At 40.6% G+C, this 21738-nt stretch overlaps 1 protein-coding gene across 7 annotated transcripts in view; it reads left to right on the forward strand.

Annotated features, from left to right (window-relative positions):
* Positions 1-17028: 17028 nt before the first annotated feature.
* tfe3a (transcription factor binding to IGHM enhancer 3a) overlaps positions 17029-21738 on the forward strand; it is an 86108-nt gene continuing 81398 nt past the window's right edge. For 6 of the 7 annotated variants that reach the window (XM_055891061.1, XM_055891066.1, XM_055891065.1 and 3 more), the window contains exon 1: positions 17029-17711. The gene's annotated coding sequence lies outside the window, so the exon portion shown is untranslated. The remainder of the gene's footprint in view (positions 17712-21738) is intronic. The other variant, XM_055891068.1, reaches the window with a different exon arrangement.

A 21738-nucleotide genomic window follows, 5' to 3' on the forward strand; every position in this document is an offset into this window, starting at 1 on the left:
GGATTACATTTGGGATTACATTTGGGATTACATTTGGGATTTTGTTTGTTGCACCAAAAACTCCCTGTACTGTGTACGTTATAACCTTATTCATAATGCTCTCATTGCCACAAATTATACAAGATACTTTAAAAAAAAAATGTTTTTAATTACTTTAACTTTTATTTATACTCATTAATTTCCCAATACTTCCAAACATGTTGTTGAAGTGTATTGTAAAATATGATTCTGCGTGTTACACGTAAGGGCATAAGAGTAGAGGTACTCAATCTGTTGCGTGCCTATACGTAGAAATCAGGAAGCTACAATGTTTGGGGATTTTACCAACTATCTTTACCGTAGTATACATCGTTTAAAAAAAAAGAGTCTTTCCTTGAAATGTACAGGATCTTATCGGACCATTTTCTGAAATAATGAAAACATCCAAACATGTTACAGACATTATGTGAGTGTTACTGTAAATATGCGTATACAGTACAATCATATTACAGACATTATGTGAGTGTTACTGTAAATATGCGTATACAGTACAATCATATTACAGACATTATGTGAGTGTTACTGTAAATATGGGTATACAGTACAAACATGTTACAGACATTATGTGAGTGTTACTGTAAATATGCGTATACAGTACAATCATATTACAGACATTATGTGAGTGTTACTGTAAATATGGCTATACAGTACAATCATATTACAGACATTATGTGAGTGTTACTGTAAATATGGCTATACAGTACAATCATATTACAGACATTATGTGAGTGTTACTGTAATTATGGGTATACAGTACAATCATATTACAGACATTATGTGAGTGTTACTGTAAATATGGGTATACAGTACAAACATGTTACAGACATTATGTGAGTGTTACTGTAAATATGCGTATACAGTACAATCATATTACAGACATTATGTGAGTGTTACTGTAAATATGGCTATACAGTACAATCATATTACAGACATTATGTGAGTGTTACTGTAAATATGGCTATACAGTACAATCATATTACAGACATTATGTGAGTGTTACTGTAATTATGGGTATACAGTACAATCATATTACAGACATTATGTGAGTGTTACTGTAAATATGGGTATACAGTACAAACATGTTACAGATATTATGTGAGTGTTACTGTAAATGTGGGTATACAGTACAATCATATTACAGACATTATGTGAGTGTTACTGTAATTATGGGTATACAGTACAATCATATTACAGACATTATGTGAGTGTTACTGTAAATATGGCTATACAGTACAATCATATTACAGACATTATGTGAGTGTTACTGTAATTATGGGTATACAGTACAATCATATTACAGATATTATGTGAGTGTTACTGTAAATGTGGGTATACAGTACAATCATATTACAGACATTATGTGAGTGTTACTGTAATTATGGGTATACAGTACAATCATATTACAGACATTATGTGAGTGTTACTGTAAATATGGGTATACAGTACAAACATGTTACAGATATTATGTGAGTGTTACTGTAAATGTGGGTATACAGTACAAACATGGGAGACGTGTAAACAATGTAAACAGTGCTATGTAGGGACTAGGGTGTCGTTTCACCCTAGGTCTCTGTTGAGAAAAACGTAATTTGAAACATCAGTTCAGTATGGGGATCTTGTTGCAGTGAGACAGACGGAAACGGCCTGGGAAAAGATGCAAATGAAGCTTTTTGAAATAAATTACGGTCTGGCGAAGCATTCTGAGTCATAATGTGGCACAATTATTTCCTCTTTGTCATGAATTCTAAAAAACGTTGTTTTATTGTCAACCGGAATGAGTATTACTGTAATTATTATTACGATTATTGTCATGTCTATTACCAATATTAGTGGCAGGCCACTGGGTGACATTGTATGTTGATATCCAAATGAAATCTGTGCGAGATAATGATGAAATGTTTATGAGTTTTAAAAACAAATAAAAAGGAAGACTACAGGACTGTGTCATGAGGGTTGTTGTTCTGTTATACACTGGAGATTATTGATAGTTCATCAAAATCAATTATTCAATTAATCAATCAATTAAAATCAACATGACACCTTTATGTCGGGCGGTAGGTAGCCTAGTGGTTAGAGTGTAGGGGCGGCAGGTAGCCTAGTGGTTAGAGTGTAGGGGCGGTAGGTAGCCTAGTGGTTAGAGTGTAGGGACGGTAGGTAGCCTAGTGGTTAGAGTGTAGGGACGGTAGGTAGCCTAGTGGTTAGAGTGTAGGGGCGGCAGGTAGCCTAGTGGTTAGAGTGTAGGGGCGGTAGGTAGACTAGTGGTTAGAGTGTAGGGGGCGGCAGGTAACCTAGTGGTTAGAGTGTAGGGTGGCAGGTAGCCTAGTGGTTAGAGTGGAGGGGCGGCAGGTAGCCTAGTGGTTAGAGTGTAAGGGTGGCAGGGTAGCCTAGTGGTTAGAGTGTAGGGGCGGCAGGTAGCCTAGTGGTTAGAGTGTAGGGGTGGCAGGTAGCCTAGTGGTTAGAGTGTAGAGGCGGCAGGTAGCCTAGTGGTTAGAGTGTAGGGACGGCAGGTAGCCTAGTGGTTAGAGTGTAGGGACGGCAGGTAGCCTAGTGGTTAGAGTGTAGGGACGGTAGGTAGCCTAGTGGTTAGAGTGTAAGGGCGGAAGGTAGCCTAGTGGTTAGAGTGTAGGGGCGGCAGGTAGCCCAGTGGTTAGAGTGTAGGGGCGGAAGGTAGCCTAGTGGTTAGAGTGTAGGGGCGGAAGGTAGCCTAGTGGTTAGAGTGTAGTGGCGGTAGGTAGCCCAGTGGTAAGAGTGTAGAGGCGGCAGGTAGCCTATTGGTTAGAGTGTAGGGGCGGCAGGTAGCCTAGTGGTTAGAGTGCTGGACTAGTAACCGAAAGGTTGCTAGATCGAATCCCTGAGCTGACAAGGTAAAAATCTGTCATTCTGCCTCTGAACAAGGCGGTTAACCCACTGTTCCCTGGTAATCCGTTATTGTTAATAAGAATTTGTTCTTAACTGACTTGCCTTTTTAAATTAAGGTTAAATACAAGAAAGATCAATGTGGTTACTTATTCCGTGTGGCATCAGTAGGCCTACTGGAATACATTTGAAAAACTGGAAAGAAGAGTGGTGCAGCTTTGTGATCAATGAACTTCGTGACTAACTGATTTAATATTTGGTATGGGCATAAAGATAGATAGATGACTCTAGTGCCCCCCGCAAAAAACTGTTTTAGCATGGGCAGCACTATTGAGGACTTCCACCATTTTAAAGTAGTCAACTGGGTGTGATTTCCTATGATTGGAGGAAGGATCACAGAATTCCATCCAGATCAGCCAATGAATTATGGTCGTGAGTCAACATTCCATAACTACAAAAAATCTCCAACTTTGTCTTTATACCTGTTCAAACAACACCCTCCAAGGGGCAGTATGCACCCTTTACGCTTGTTTACCAATTCATAGAAGTAGTAGAAGAAGAAAAATGACTACTTCAAAAATGAAAAATGGGCCTCAAAGCCCTGCACAGGCTTCATCATGGGACAGGCACAAAGACACGTCCTCTATAATTCTCTATGGGAGAGAAAACCAACCTATAGGCTGGCATATTTAAATGCAGGGATCTCTCTATGCAATCCTATTGGTTGAAGAACGATCCAGCCCTACTCTCCATGACCATTCATTGGAACCCTGACTTGTCAAATTAGAACGTGGGCAGATCCTTCCTTCAGGGGGGGTTTGACGTCAGCGAGGATGGCCGAAGCAACCGACTGTAGATGAAAGTCGAGGACTGAAGTCAGGGGGAGGTGCATCTACACCCGAAAGTTGGACATTAATGTTCTCAAATTAACATGGCAGTGTTGCTATTGTTTATAAAAGTTTTTTAATAATGTTGAAATTGACATGTATCCAACCCCTATATCACAACCTCACACACTGAAATCATAATATCATATGATGTGTGTACATTGTACAATCAATTAGTGAGAAAGCTTCAAATAGCACATTTATTTGTACAGTGACAAGAAAAAGTATGTAAACCCTTTGGAATTACCGGGATATCTGCATGAATTGGTCATAAAACGTTATCTGATTTTCATCTAAGTCACAACAATAGACAAACACAGTGTGCTTAAACTAATAACACACAAATTATTGTATTTTTCTTTTCTATGTTGAATACATCATTTAAACATTCACAGTGTAGGTTGGAAAATGTATGTGAACCCCAAGGCTAATGACTTCTCCAAAAGCTAATTGGAGTCAGGAGTCAGCTAACCTGGAGTCCAATCAATGAGACGAGATTGGAGATATTGATTAGATTTGCCCTGCCCTATCAAAAACACAACCTTTGAGTTGTCTATTCACAAGAAGCATTGCCGGATGTGAACCATGCCTCGAACAAAAGAGATCTCAGAAGACCTAAGATTAAGAATTGTTTACTTGCATAAAGCTGGAAAGAGTTACAAAAGTATCTCTAAAAGCCTTGATGTTCGTCAGCCCACGATAAGACTAATAGTCTATAAATGGAGAAAGTTCAGCACTGTTGCTACTCTCCCTAGGAGTGGCCGTCCTGCAAAGATGACTGCAAGAGCACAGTGCAGAATGCTCAATGAGGTTAAGAAGAATCCTAGAGTGTTCGTTAATGTCCGTTATTTATGTCCAATTAGCTACTTTGGTTAGCGTGTTTGGTAAACAATTCCAAAGTCACAAAGCGCATCCACTATAACGTGACGAAATGTCCAAAAGTTCCGTAACAGTCAGTAGAAACATGTCAAACGATGTACTGAATCAATCTTTAGAATGTTGTTAACATGCATCTTGAATAACGTTCCAACCTGAGAATTACATTGACTTCAGATGAGCGATGGAACGGAGCTGCCTCTCACGTGAACGCGTGTGGTCAAAGCATGGTCAGCTCGTGGCAGTGGTGACTAATTCCTGTCTCCTTCGGCCCCCCTTCTTCGTCATCAGACAAAGTTCTATTGACTGTTGACATCTAGTGGAAGCCGTAGGAAGTGAAAACTCATCATTATCTCGCTGTAATTTCAATGAGAGCTTGGTTGAAAATCTGCCACCTCAGAAAAAATCCAAACAGGAAGTGGAACTTCTCAGGTTTTTGCCTGCCATATGAGTTCTGTTATACTCACAGACATAATTCAAACAGTTTTATAAACTTCAGAGTGTTTTCTATCCAATACTAATACTATTATGCAAATATTAGCAACTATGACTGAGGAGCAGGCCGTTTACTCTGGGAACCTTTCAAACAAGCTACTCAATACTGCCCCTGCAGCCATAAGAAGTTTTAAGCAGACCACCATAGTCCCTGTGCCCAAGATAGCGAAGGCAACCTGCCTAAATGACAACCGCCCCGTAGCACTCACGTTGGTAGCCATGAAGTGCTTTGAAAGGCTGGTCATGGCTCATGCCAAAAACCCTAGACCCACTTCAATTCGCATAACGCACCAACAGATCCACAGATGACACAATGTCAATCGCACTCCACACTGCCCTATATCACTTGGACAATGCTGCTCATTGACTACAGCTCAGCGTTCAACACCATAGTGCCCTCAAAGCTCATCACTAAGCTAAGGACCCTGGGACTAAACACCTCCCTTTGCAAATGGGTCCTGGACTTCCTGACGGGCCGCACCCAGGAGGTAATGGTAAGCAACAACACGTCTGCCACGCTGATCCTCAACACTGGGGCCCCTCAGAGGTGAGTGCTTAGTCCCCTCCTGTACTCCCTGTTCACCTACGACTGCGTGGCCAAGCACCACTCCAGCACTATCATTAAGTTTGCAAACGACACAACAGTGTTAAGCCTGATCACCGACAACGACGAGACAACAACCTCTCCCTCAATGTGTGCAAGACAAAGGAGCTGATCGGTGGCTTTGTTTTACACTGCTGCTACTCGCTGTTTATTATCTATGCATAGTCACTTTACAAATTACCTCGATTAACCTGTACACCCACATTGACTCTGTACCGTAACACCCTGTATATAGCCTCCACATTGACTCTGTACCGATACCCCCTGTATATAGCCTCCACGTGGACTCTGTACCGGTACCCCCTGTATATAGCCTCCACGTTGACTCTGTACCGGTACCCCCTGTATATAACCTCCACATTGACTCTGTACCGGTACCCCCTGTATATAGCCTCCACATTGACTCTGTACCGGTACTCCCTGTATATAGCCTCCACGTTGACTCTGTACCGGTACCCCCTGTATATAGCCTCCACATTGACTCTGTACCGGTACCCCCTGTATATAGCCTCCACATTGACTCTGTACCGGTACCCCCTGTATATAGCCTCCACATTGACTCTGTACCGATACCCCCTGTATATAGCCTCCACGTGGACTCTGTACCGGTACCCCCTGTATATAGCCTCCACGTTGACTCTGTACCGGTACCCCCTGTATATAACCTCCACATTGACTCTGTACCGGTACCCCCTGTATATAGCCTCCACATTGACTCTGTACCGGTACTCCCTGTATATAGCCTCCACGTTGACTCTGTACCGGTACCCCCTGTATATAGCCTCCACATTGACTCTGTACCGGTACCCCCTGTATATAGCCTCCACATTGACTCTGTACCGGTACCCCCTGTATATAGCCTCCATATTGACTCTGTACCGGTACCCCCTGTATATAGCCTCCACATTGACTCTGTACCGGTACCCCCTGTATATAGCCTCCACATTGACTCTGTACCGGTACCCCCTGTATATAGCCTCCACATTGACTCTGTACCGGTACCTCCTGTATATAGTCTCCACATTGACTCTGTACCAGTACCCCCTGTATATAGCCTCCACATTGACTCTGTACCAGTACCCCCTGTATATAGCCTCCACGTTGACTCTGTACCGGTACCCCCTGTATATAGCCTCCACATTGACTCTGTACCAGTACCCCCAGTATATAGCCTCCACATTGACTCTGTACCGGTACCCCCTGTATATAGCCTCCACATTGACTCAGTACCGGTACCCCCCTGTATATAGCCTCCACATTGACTCTGTACCGTAACACCCTGTATATAACCTCCACATTGACTCTGTACCGGTACCCCCTGTATATAGCCTCCTCATTGACTCTGTACCGGTACCCCTGTATATAGCCTCCACATTAACTCTGTACCGGTACCCCCTGTATATAGCCTCCACATTGACTCTGTACCGGTACCCCCTGTATATAGCCTCCACATTGACTCTGTACCGGTACCCCCTGTATATAGCCTCCACATTGACTCTGTACCGGTACCCCCTGTAAATAGCCTCGTTATTGTTACGTAAATGTATTGTGTTACTTTTAGATTTATTAGATTTATTTTATTTAGTAAATATTATCTTAACTCTATTTTCTTGAACTGCATTGTTGGTTAAGAGCTTGTAAGGAAGTATGTGACAAATAAAATTTGATTTGATTCATTTTACTGAGCTATAACATTGGGTGTAAATTGACTAGTTCAATTGTAACACTTCTTGAAAGTAAACCAAACTGTATTTTATGGTTTAATTGGGTTTTAAATCCCTGGTCAGTTGTTATAATATAGTCTCCACAGCTGCTGTCACCCACTCTCTCCTGCTGGCTGTTTGTGTGTGCATGCCTGCCTGCCATGCATGTGGACCTTGTATCTGAGTGGAAATGACTCAGCAGAATTCTCCCCTTCAGCTCCCTCTTTATGGCCCTGGCTTCCTGTAGCTAAGTGACATCCCAAACGTTACCCTGTTCCCTTTGTAGTGCACTACTTTTGACCAGGGCCCATAGGGTTGTAGTGCACTACTTTTGACCAGGGCCCATAGGGTAGTAGTGCACTACTTTAGACCAGGGTCTATAGGGTAGTAGTGCACTACTTTTGACCAGGGCCCATAGGGTAGTAGTGCACTACTTTGACCAGGGCCCATAGGGTAGTAGTGCACTACTTTTGACCAGGGCCTATAGGGTAGTAGTGCACTACTTTTGACCAGGGCCCATAGGGTAGTAGTGCACTACTTTGACCAGGGCCCATAGGGTAGTAGTGCACTACTTTTGACCAGGGCCTATAGGGTAGTAGTGCACTACTATAGACCAGGGCCTATAGGGTAGTAGTGCAGTACTTTTGACCAGGGCCTATAGGGTAGTAGTGCACTACTATAGACCAGGGCCTATAGGGTAGTAGTGCACTACTTTTGACCAGGGCCTACAGGGTAGTAGTGCACTACTATAGACCAGGGCCCATAGGGTAGTAGTGCACTACTTTTGACCAGGGCCCATAGGGTAGTAGTGCACTACTTTTGACCAGGACCCATAGGGTAGTAGTGCACTACTTTTGACCAGGACCCATAGGGTAGTAGTGCACTACTTTTGACCAGGGCCCATAGGGTAGTAGTGCACTACTTTTGACCAGGGCCCATAGGGTAGTAGTGCACTACTTTTGACCATGGCCCATAGGGTAGTAGTGCACTACTTTAGACCAGGGTCTATAGGGTAGTAGTGCACTACTTTTGACCATGGCCCATAGGGTAGTAGTGCACTACTTTAGACCAGGGTCTATAGGGTAGTAGTGCACTACTTTTGACCAGGGCCCTTAAACAGCTGGTATAAACACCTTGTTTCTCTTTCTCTAACGGCGTTGTAGACCTGTAGTTTTTTGTGTGGTATCTTTTTATATAATGGTTACGGATTACAGACATATAGCTAAAGGCGTATCCAACAAAACAAGCTCGATCTACTCTGGGTTTTATAAAGCTAATCAGTTAGCTTCACATTCCTGCTCAGGCTTCATCCGTAGCCTACTACGATGGTAGATATTTCTCACCCCCCCCCCCCCCCTCCCCCCCCCCCCCCTCCCTCCCTCCCTCCCTCCCTCCCTCCCTCCCTCCCTGCCGGCTGGTAACTGCATGTCAATGTTGCACAGCAGCCTGGTCTCATAGACTAGACGTAACATAGTAAATGTAAATCCAGGACACTCAAATGAGTATGATATGTTACGTTTGGTATGGTTACGTAAGACTGAAGGTTACTTAATAAGGCAAAAACGAAAGGAGGCTGTTATAACGCGAACGTCTAGCAAACCCAAAGATTGCTTGTTCGACTCTCATCACTGACAAATGTAGCTAATTAGTAACTTTGGTTGGACACCTCTCAGGTAATTTAGCTAATTAGTAACTTTGGTTGGACACCTCTCAGGTAATTTAGCTAATTAGTAACTTTGGTTGGACACCTCTCAGGTAATTTAGCTAATTAGTAACTTTGGTTGGACACCTCTCAGGTAATTTAGCTAATTAGTAACTTTGGTTGGACACCTCTCAGGTAATTTAGCTAATTAGTAACTTTGGTTGGACACCTCTCAGGTAATTTAGCTAATTAGTAACTTTGGTTGGACACCTCTCAGGTAATTTAGCTAATTAGTAACTTTGGTTGGACACCTCTCATGTAATTTAACTAATTAGTAACTTTGGTTGGACACCTCTCAGGTAATTTAGCTAATTAGTAACTTTGGTTGGACACCTCTCAGGTAATTTAGCTAATTAGTAACTTTGGTTGGACACCTCTCAGGTAATTTAGCTAATTAGTAACTTTGGTTGGACACCTCTCATGTAATTTAGCTAATTAGTAACTTTGGTTGGACACCTCTCAGGTAATTTAGCTAATTAGTAACTTTGGTTGGACACCTCTCAGGTAATTTAGCTAATTAGTAACTTTGGTTGGACACCTCTCAGGTAATTTAGCTAATTAGTAACTTTGGTAGGACACCGCTCAGGTAATTTAGCTAATTAGTAACTTTGGTAGGACACCGCTCAGGTAATTTAGCTATGTCTGTAATCCGTTATATATGCAACTACTTACTACTTTTTTTTTAGCTACTTTGCAACTACTTAGCATGTTAGCTAGCCCTTCCCCTAGCTCAGTGTTTCCCAAACTCGGTCCCGGGGACCCCTTGGGTACAGGTTTTGGTTGTTGTCCTAGCATTACACAGCTGATTCAAATATATAACTAAATCATCATCCTTTGATGATTTGAATGAGCTGTGGTGTAGTGCTAGGGCAAAAACCAAAATGTGCCCCCCTTTGGGGTTCCCAGGACCGAGTGTCACGCCCTGACCGTAGATTACTTTGTACGTTTCTATTTTGTGTTTGGTCAGGGTGTGATGTGGGTGGGCATTCTATGTTTGTATGTCTAGGTTTTCTATTTCTATGTGTTTTGCCTGGTATGGTTCCCAATCAGAGGCAGCTGTCTATCGTTGTCTCTGATTGAGAACCATACTTAGGTAGCCTGTTTTCCCACTGTTAGTTGTGGGTGGTTATTTTCTGTTTAGTGTTTTGTTGCACCTTGCAGAACGACATTTGTCGTTTTGTTGTTTTTTGTTTGAGTGTTCATATTTATTATGAATACTTACCACGCTGCACCTTGGTCCTCCTCACCTTCTTCTTCTGAATGCCGTTACACCGAGTTACACCGAAAATTGGCCCCCCAAGCCTAGCTAACGTTAGCCACAACAAATTGGAATTGGTAACATATCATACGAAATGGATGATGGACAGCCACAAATTAATACATACCATACGAAACGTAACATATCATATGAAATGGAGGGTCTCGGATTTACGTTTAGAATAATTCAAAATGTAAGTAAGCATTTCACTGTGAAAAATAAAAGGGTCAAGATGGAGCAGAGAAACATCTTGATTCAAAGCACCAATGTCAGTGTCTTGGTCTCAGTGGGAAAGAAGAAGACTCCTGTTGTATTCAACGCGTGTGACTAATACTGTAACGGCTGGTCTCCTCTTCTTCATCCGAAGAGGAGCAGGGATTGAACCAAGGCGCAGCGAAGTTTGAACACATAATGAATTTAATGACAAGACGAAAAACGAACACGAACTACACTTGAAATGATACAAAAATAACAAACGACGTAGACTGACCTAAACATGAGAACTTACATAAACACGAAGAACGCACGAATAGGAAACAGACTACATAAACCGAACAAACCGTATACAGTTCCGTATGGTGCAGACATAACACAAACACGGAAGACAATCACCCACAACGAACACTGTGACAACGCCTACCTAAATATGACTCTTAATTAGAGGAACGCCAAACACCTGCCTCTAATTAAGAGCCATACCAGGCAACCCAAAACCAACACAGAAACAGAAAACATAGAATGCCCACCCAACCTCACGTCCTGACCAACTAACACACATAACAACTAACATAAACAGGTCAGGAACGTGACAAATACGATTTGATTTGATTCTAAAATGCTCTGAGACCAGGTTGCGCACATGGTTGGTCAAATGCAGAACTCTTCATTGTGAAGAATTTTTTAATTTTTAATTTAACCTTTATTTAACCAGGTAAGCTAGTTGAGAACAAGTTCTCATTTACAACTGCGGCCTGGGACAGGTTAAAGCATAGCAGTTCGACACATACAACAACACAGAGTTACACATGGAATAAACAAAACATACAGTCAATAGTACAGTAGAAAAAAAGAAAACAAAAAGTCTATATACAGTGAGTGCAAATGAGGTAGGATAAGAGAGGTAAGGCAATAAATAGGCCATGGTGGCGAAGTAATTACAATATAGCAATTAAACACTGGAATTGTATAATGTGCAGAAGATGAATGTGCAAGTAGAGATACTAGGGTGCAAAGGAGCAAGATAAATAAATAAATACAGTATGGGGATGAGGTAGTTGGATGGGCTGTTTACAGATGGGCTATGTACAGGTGCAGCGATCTGTGAGCTGCTCTGACAGCTGGTGGTTAAACTCTAGTGAGGGAGATATGAGTCTCCAGCTTCAGTGATTTTTGCAGTTCGTTCCAGTCATTGGCAGCAGAGAACTGAAAGGAAAGGCGACCAAAGGAGGAATTGGCTTTGGGGGTGACCAGTGAGATATACCTGCTGGAGCGCGTGCTACGAGTGGGTGCTGCTATGGTGACCAGTGAGCTGAGATAAGGCGGGGGTTTACCTAGCAGAGACTTGTAGATGACCTGTAGCCAGTGGGTTTGGCAGCATGAGTGAAGGATGCTTTGTTGCGATATAGGAAGCCGATTCTAGATTTAATTTTGGACTGGAGATGCCTAATGTGAGTCTGGAAGGTCAGTTTACAGTCTAACCAGACACCTAGGTATTTGTAGTTATCCACATATTCTAAGTCATAGCCGTCCAGAGTAGTGATGCTGGACGGGCGGGCAGTGATCGGTTGCAGAGCATGCATTTAGTTTTACTTGTGTTTAAGAGCAGTTGGAGGCCACGGAAGGAGAGTTGTATGGCGTTGAAGCTTGTCTGGAGGTTAGTTAATAGTTATCCAAAGACGGGCCAGTATAGAGAATGGTGTCGTCTGCGTAGAGGTGGATCAGAGAATCACCAGCAGTGTAATAGTATACATCAACAACTGACACCCACGAAGCATCGTTACCCATCGCGCCACAAAAGCCACGGCCCTTGCAGAGCAAGGGGAACAACTACTTCAAGGTCTCAGAGCAAGTGACGTCACCGATTGAAACACTGTTAGCGCGCACCACCGCTAACTAGCTAGCCATTTCACATCGTTTACAGCAGCAAGAGCGACATCATTGATGTATACAGAAAAGAGAGTTGAGAATTGAACCCTGTGGCACCCCCATAGAGACTGCCAGAGGTCCGGACAACAGGCCCTCCGATTTGACAAACTCTATCAGAGAAGTAGTTGGTGAACCAGGCGAGGCAGTCATATGAGAAACCAAGGCTGTTGAGTCTGCCAATAAGAATGTGGTGATTGACAGAGTCGAAAGCCTTGGCCAGGTCGATGAATACGGCTGCACAGTAATGTCTCTTATCAGAATACTGTAACATCAATCCACGGGTGGTTATCTTTTAAATTCAGCAGGCTATAGTGTGAAATAGTATTTTAGAAGTGGCGTCTTTATTTGATTACGTTAATGCCGTCTTTGTTGTGCTTATCAATGCACAACCATACATACAAAAGTGTTACATTGCAAGAAGTTTAAAATGCATTTTGTCATTACTAAATGTGTAATGTGATATATTTTAACATGATAATTTTTTACACAAAAAAACCAAAATATTTAAGTCAGTCCTCTTCCTCTAATGAAGGGGATGATGATGCAATCATTGCAAGAGGGAGGAAATCTGATTTCATTGGTCCTCAACTCACAGCTGTCATTTCATTGGTCTTCAACTCACAGCTGTCATTTCATTGGTCTTCAACTCACAGCTGTCATTTCATTGGTCCTCAACTCACAGCTGTCATTTCATTGGTCCTCAACTCACAGCTGTCATTTCATTGGTCCTCAACTCACGGATTCGTTGCCATAGAAATGTACCTGGCTAAAAGGCGAGCCACTTTTGTACGACAGGCTATCTTGATTTGAACTCAGAGTTGACCAAAGTTAACTCGCTAATTGCTCGACCCTACTTCTTAGCCCTCAGCTTTATACCTAAAACAATTTATGAATTAGTGATTTGTTTTGTGTCTTTGGGATCAATTCAAACAAGACTATAAGCTCCATTTGGTAGTATTTTGCATACTTGATGAGTGAACATTGGTACAATGTCTCCCCTGCCTACTGTCCGGTTGTATTGTTACAATGTTTCCACTACAATGCTCTCCACACTACTGTTACAGGGGTCTTGTCCCAATACCCATACTTGTGTCCTAATAGTAGGCCGTTGGAGTATGCAAAACAAAAAATAATTTAATAGTATGGGACATTTTGAAAATCGAGTAGGCCTATACTTAGCTCCTGAGTGGCGTAGCTGTCTAAGGCACTGCATCACAGTGCTAGAGGCGTGCGTCACTTCATCACAGTGCTAGAGGCGTCACTGCATCACAGTGCTAGAGGCGTCACTGCATCACAGTGCTAGAGGCGTCACTGCATCACAGTGCTAGAGGCGTCACTACAGACCCTGATTCAATCCCGGGCTGTATCGGGAGTCCCATAGGACAGTGCACAATTGGCCCAGCGCTGTCCTGGTCAGGGTTTAACTGGTGTAAATAAGAATTTGTTCTTAACTGACTTGCCTAGTTAAATTTAAAAAATTTAAAAAACTTTAAAATTCCCTGTTGTCATAGTAATTTTGGTTTTGACAACAGCTGATCAATTAGATATGGGGATGTGCTGCCGAAATTAACCAATGGAGTGAAACAAAGAAATCACACATGATTCGTTCTCACTATGCGAAAATAGAATGTTTAATTGTATAAAACATTTTCGAAAAATCGAGTATGACTTGAATACCAAGCTGTTGTACAAATTTCACCTCTTCATTTAGTAGAATTCGATGCACATTTTCCCACAATGCATTGGAAGAGGTGGGCTGCAAGTGATAAGCCCTAGTTCTCTTCAAGTAGCCTTCAAGTAGCCAAACAACAAAACTAGGTTACTTGCAGTAATTTGGAAGATGCCCGTAGCTTCTGCGGTGGTGTTCAAATGTAGGCTAAGTAGATAGCCGCTGAAAAATCTGATTTTATTTGATTAATAATTTAAAAAACAATTTTTTTACAAAAGTAGTGCACCGGGCCTCTACTGTATTAGTGGACCAATATAGCCATCTGCAAAACCAGCACTGGCAAAAAGATTATCGGACCGATATAGCCGTCTGCAAAGCCAGCACCGGCAAAAAAAGATTATCGGACCGATATAGCCGTCTGCAAAGCCAGCACCGGCAAAAAAGGATTATCGGACCGATATAGCCGTCTGCAAAGCCAGCACCGGCAAAAAAAGATTATCGGACCGATATAGCCGTCTGCAGAGCCAGCACCGGCAAAAAAAGATTATCAGACGATATAGCCGTCTGCAGAGCCAGCACCGGCAAAAAAAATATTATCGGACCGATATAGCCGTCTGCAAAGCCAGCACCGGCAAAAAAAGATTATCGGACCGATATAGCCATCTGCAAAGCCAGCACTGGCAAAAAGATTATCGGACTGATATAGTCGTCTGCAGAGCCAGCACCGGCAAAAAAAGATTATCGGACCGATATAGCCGTCTGCAGAGCCAGCACCGGCAAAAAAAGATTATCGGACCGATATAGCCGTCTGCAAAGCTAGCACCGGCAAAAAGAGAGATCAAGACTTGGATGAGCGGTTGGTCGGGGGGCGTTGTTGTGCCGACCCCCCCCCCCCCCACACTCGCGTGAACGCGCACGCACTCAATTCTTCGCTGCTGCGAATTGCTTACTCGTTGAGATTTCTGCTCTTCACTCCGTTGTCAGTTTAGCCTACATTTCACCGATCTTAGTAGTAGAAAGCATTTTTTATTTGTGTCCTTTAATCGCTGGGGGTGGGGGCACTAGTAATGTCTGCACGTTTCGGTTTGGCTATTTGTTTCAAGTGTATTAAGTCTATAAATAAATCTCTTTGCCAAAATTCGTCATCTCTCCCATGTCTTATTCGACCAGTAGTTGTTCTGAAATGTTTATTGCTTTCCTACATTTTACTCCCTCCTCTATATTTAATATAACACACATACATTAATTATTCATTTCGGTTGCCTATCCTGACGTGAAGTTTGTTCAGTAGAAAGTATTTGACTCTGATGTGTGCCACAGAAAGTATTTGACTCTAGTCACAGAATTAAGGACAGGGGGAGGGGGGGGGGGATTTCGGCAGGCAATAAAATGGCCTGTCGGCTAAACTGACCACGGAGCGAAGAGCAGAAATCTCAACTAGCAAGCAAGTGATTGCTAGTATGAAGAATTGAGTGCGTGCACGCTCACGCGAATGGAGGGGAATAATTCTGGCAGGGGGGGGGGGGATTTTGGGCACAACACCGGAACATAATTACAAATGATTTGTAGACAACAAATTGACCGCAAGAAGTCAAAACAGATATGTTTGATTAAAACATAATACATTAAAACCTTGCTTATATTTGTTTGTGATCACGTCTCTCCACTATGTGTGTAAATATTTGGGAACAGATTTACCAAATTAAATTCACTTGGAGCTGTTTTTCCTGGTGTTTTTAAATGTTTTATTTATGCCCTACAATGAAAATGCAACAAGTAAATAAATGCGAGCCGCCAGTACAACACTTTTAAACCGTGTTAAAAACCACCCTTTGATTGCTGAATGTGTCTGCACCAGGGACTCGGGATGTGGCTGCGTTATCGATGTTATGTTAATCAGGCCTATTGATTTGAACCTATGGATTGTTTTCGTTTTGTAGGGTAGACGACTAAAATTATTTCATTTGTCGATCAAGCCATAGCAGTCATTCTGACCTCGTACCCAATGATCGCTGCTTTAGTTTATTATGTTGCTGTCCCGCGGTTCTGACTTTGCGATGCACCCGACCGACTGTGCAATAGCCGTTTGAAAAGTTTTTGTGTGTATTTGATGTAATTCATATATGTTACAACACTTTGATTTTCACTAATAAATATGTTGAAATTTAACCAAATGATCTGTTTGTCTTAAATCATTTTTAAATAGGATAGATGGGCTATATGGTCTACTACGGTATAGGTTGAACGTTGATAGTCTGCCTATAACCAGCCTGAGTAGGCCTATACCTCCATTTCCTGTTCTGTTCAGTCTAGAGGAATGAATCACAATGGAAATGAGCTATTGTCAGGCTGGTTGTCAGGTTGGTTGTCAGGTTGGTTGTCAGGCTGGTTGTCAGGCTGGTTGTCAGGTTGGTTGTCAGGCTGGTTGTCAGGTTCGTTGTCAGGCTATCGTCAGGCTGGTTGTCAGGCTATCGTCAGGCTGGTTGTCAGGCTATCGTCAGGCTGGTTGTCAGGTTGGTTGTCAGGCTATTGTCAGGCTGGTTGTCAGGTTGGTTGTCAGGCTATTGTCAGGCTGGTTGTCAGGTTGGTTGTCAGGCTATTGTCAGGCTGGTTGTCAGGTTGGTTGTCAGGCTATTGTCAGGCTGGTTGTCAGGCTATCGTCAGGCTGGTTGTCAGGTTGGTTGTCAGGCTATTGTCAGGCTGGTTAATGTGACGCGTGTCTGTTGAATTCGGAAAAATCCTCCCGCACTCTGACCCGCCCCACCTACTCAGCCAATCAGGAGCCGCTACAGCGTTGAGGCGGTGGCATACTGCATATGTTTAAACCGTACGTGCTAAATAGTATGCGGCGATTAGTAAATAGTATGCAGTTTAAGTATGTAGAACGCTAGAATGGATATTCGGACATTTGCAATGTTACAAAGTTTCATTTGACAGAAAGACGTGTGACTACTCCCTCGTGTGGCGGTATTAATGGCTTTAGTTTACAAGCGTCCTATTTTTTTGTAACTTCGGATACCTCTCTCTCTCCGGGCTGTAGCCTACGCAGCTAAAACGATTTAACAAGGTCTCTAGTGTGTGACGGGCATTTCTTTGATTTCGTTTGTAATTGTCGTTTGATCGCTGACACTATACATTTTTTTTAAACGGGAAATAGTTGAATGTTGATGACCTGCCATTTATTTTTCTCGGTTGAACCGGTGAGCGGTGGCAGTAGCCTCCTCTTTTGAGATGTCAACCTGGCTTCCTGTTCTACAACATTATAAAACGAGGACATTATTGTTTCTGATTAAGTAATTGTTGTTCGTCATATTGATTTCTGCCTAAACTGAAACGTTTTTTTGATCGAATTCTGAGAGTATTGGCCTATTTTCCCACCAAGGACCGGTATGGATTTCCATCGCTCGGTTCCAGGCTAACACGGGCTATCAGTTGTCTTTCTCCTAAAAGCAAAGCTATTCTTTTATTTATTTATTGGTGAGTAGGACATTATTGTTTTTATATCATAACGGCTATAAAGACTGTGAGCTGGTGTTTGGTTTTTGTCGTTGCGTTTCATTCGTCTGGTAATTGTAGAAGCATGGCATGTTGGCGGGGCTTCACTGTTTACATTCTGTAGCTGTCTGGCGTGCTTGATCCCGGGTGAGCGATCCATCTACTTTCTATTACTAGCCTCGGCTACCGACGGACCACCTGCTGCATTAATATGTATTAGCCACGGTAGTTCTATTCCATTAGTAACCATGCAAATTGGTACATGTTACAATACTGTCTTCAGAATACACTATATTGTATTATCAAGTGAGGCATGTTGTAAAAGTAACATCTACTACTAGCCCATTTAACAGCTAAATGTGTCCTTCTCACGAAACTTCCTCTTGAGTAACCGAGAATAGTATCTGTACTTATCTATTTCATAGTTATTATTATGCTTTTCATCAGATATTATGTATTTTACCAACATTTACCAACATTCTCATTGCCATAACAGTTTTCAAAGTCCCCCCAAAAGTTATAAACAAATCAATATTTCTAATATTCTTTTAACATTGCTCCCCCGAATGAAAAGGCCTGAGTTAAACACAAGACAAAAAATAAAAATATTTCAAATGAAATTATGCAATTATTATCAAATTAAATCGGTCTTTTTCCCCAATTTGAGCTCTTTAGCCGTTTCTGTAAGGAGAAAGCCAAGTGGGTTAAAGGGGGTGTTGGAGAATAAACACCTAATTCTCAAGGCATATAAATTAATTAACTTAACTTGTGCTCATCTAAGTACTACTCCTCTAGACTCCTCCTGGGTGAATAAAACTTTATTTAAAAAACAGATTATTTCTATTTAAAAACTGAGTTTTTACAAGGAACTTGCAAACTGTGTTACATAATGAAACATGTATCCATTTGTATGTAATGAATATTATAGTTTAGTGTAAACTTCAACTAGTATACCATTTTTATGATTTATGGACCAATTATAGCAACATTTAATCCGGACACATTTCAGTAATGAGAATTTGAGGTGAAAATGTACAAAATTCAGGGGGAAATGTACAACGTCTTTCAAATGAGACACAATCCGGAAAAACTATACCTCTTAGTCCTCAGAAACATGGTTGATTTTTGCAGATGCATCATGGTTTTGTAACTTACTTTGCTTCAGACATTTTAAAACTGGTTTCATGAGATTCACTCAAATAGAGCTATCAGCTGGTCAGTGAACGGCCATTCTGTAACCTGTCTAGTCAAGATACTGTCCATTACCTTTTAACACATCTATTATACAGGGGTAATCTACTATAATCTATTATACAGGGGTAATCTACTACCATCTCTTATACAGGAGTAATCTGCTATAATCTATTATACAGGAGTAATCTACTATCATCTATTATACAGGGGTACTCTACTATAATCTATAATCTACTATCATCTATTATACAGGGGTAATCTACTATCATATATTATACAGGGGTAATCTACTATCATCTATTATACAGGGGTACTCTACTATCATCTATTATACAGGGGTACTCTACTATCATCTATTATACAGGGGTAATCTACTATCATCTATTATACAGGGGTAATCTACTATAATCTACTATAATCTATTATACAGGGGTAATCTACTATCATCTATTATACAGGGGTAATCTACTATAATCTATAATCTACTATCATCTATTATACAGGGGTACTCTATTATCATCTATTATACAAGGGTACTCTACTATCATCTATTATACAGGGGTAATCTACTATAATCTATAATCTACTATCATCTATTATACAGGGGTAATCTACTATCATCTATTATACAGGGGTAATCTACTACCATCTATTATACAGGGGTAATCTACTATCATCTATTATACAGGGGTAATCTACTATCATCTATTATACAGGGGTAATCTACTACCATCTATTATACAGGGGTAATCTACTATCATCTATTATACAGGGGTAATCTACTATCATCTATTATACAGGGGTAATCTACTATAATCTACTATCATCTATTATACAGGGGTACTCTATTATCATCTATTATACAGGGGTAATCTACTATAATCTATAATCTACTATCATCTATTATACAGGGGTAATCTACTATAATCTACTATCATCTATTATACAGGGGTACTCTACTATCATCTATTATACAGGGGTAATCTACTATAATCTACTATCATCTATTATACAGGGGTAATCTACTATCATCTATTATACAGGGGTACTCCAGTATCATCTATTATACAGGGGTAATCTACTATAATCTACTATCATCTATTATACAGGAGTAATCTACTATAATCTACTATCATCTATTATACAGGGGTAATCTACTAGCATCTATTATACAGGGGTAATCTACTATAATCTACTATCATCTATTATACAGGGGTAATCTACTATCATCTATTATACAGGGGTAATCTACTATAATCTACTATAATCTATTATACAGGGGTAATCTACTATAATCTACTATCATCTATTATACAGGGGTAATCTACTATCATCTATTATACAGGGGTAATCTACTATAATCTACTATCATCTATTATACAGGGGTAATCTACTATAATCTACTATCCTCTATTATACAGGGGTAATCTACTATAATCTACTATCATCTATTATACAGGGGTAATCTACTATCATCTGGTATACAGGGGTAATCTACTATCATCTATTATACAGGGGTAATCTACTATCACCTATTATACAGGGGTACTCTACTATCATCTATTATACAGGGGTAATCTACTATAATCTATTATACAGGGGTAATCTACTATAATCTACTATCATCTATTATACAGGGGTAATCTACTATCATCTATTATACAGGGGTAATCTACTATAATCTACTATCATCTATTATACAGGGGTAATCTACTATCATCTATTATACAGGGGTACTCTACTATCATCTATTATACAGGGGTAATCTACTATAATCTATAATCTACTATCATCTATTATACAGGGGTACTCTACTATCATCTATTATACAGGGGTAATCTACTATAATCTACTATCATCTATTATACAGGGGTAATCTACTATAATCTATAATCTACTATCATCTATTATACAGGGGTACTCTACTATCATCTATTATACAGGGGTAATCTACTATTATCTATTATACAGGGGTAATCTACTATAATCTACTATCATCTATTATACAGGGGTAATCTACTATAATCTATAATCTACTATCATCTATTATACAGGGGTAATCTACTATAATCTATAATCTACTATTATCTATTATACAGGGGTAATCTACTATCATCTATTATACAGGGGTAATCTACTACCATCTATTATACAGGGGTAATCTACTATCATCTATTATACAGGGGTAATCTACTACCATCTATTATACAGGGGTACTCTACTATCATCTATTATACAGGGGTAATCTACTATAATCTATAATCTACTATCATCTATTATACAGGGGTACTCTACTATCATCTACTATCATCTATTATACAGGGGTAATCTACTATCATCTACTATCATCTATTTTACAGGGGTAATCTACTATCATCTATTATACAGGGGTACTCTACTATCATCTATTATACAGGGGTACTCTACTATCATCTATTATACAGGGGTAATCTACTATCATCTATTATACAGGGGTAATCTACTATAATCTACTATAATCTATTATACAGGGGTAATCTACTATCATCTATTATACAGGGGTAATCTACTATAATCTATAATCTACTATCATCTATTATACAGGGGTACTCTATTATCATCTTTTATACAAGGGTACTCTACTATCATCTATTATACAGGGGTAATCTACTATAATCTATAATCTACTATCATCTATTATACAGGGGTACTCTATTATCATCTATTATACAGGGGTAATCTACTATAATCTATAATCTACTATCAACTATTATACAGGGGTACTCTACTATCATCTATTATACAGGGGTAATCTACTATAATCTACTATCATCTA

The sequence above is a fragment of the Salvelinus fontinalis genome, chromosome 31, assembly GCF_029448725.1.
Source record: "Salvelinus fontinalis isolate EN_2023a chromosome 31, ASM2944872v1, whole genome shotgun sequence".
Lineage (NCBI taxonomy): Eukaryota > Metazoa > Chordata > Actinopteri > Salmoniformes > Salmonidae > Salvelinus > Salvelinus fontinalis.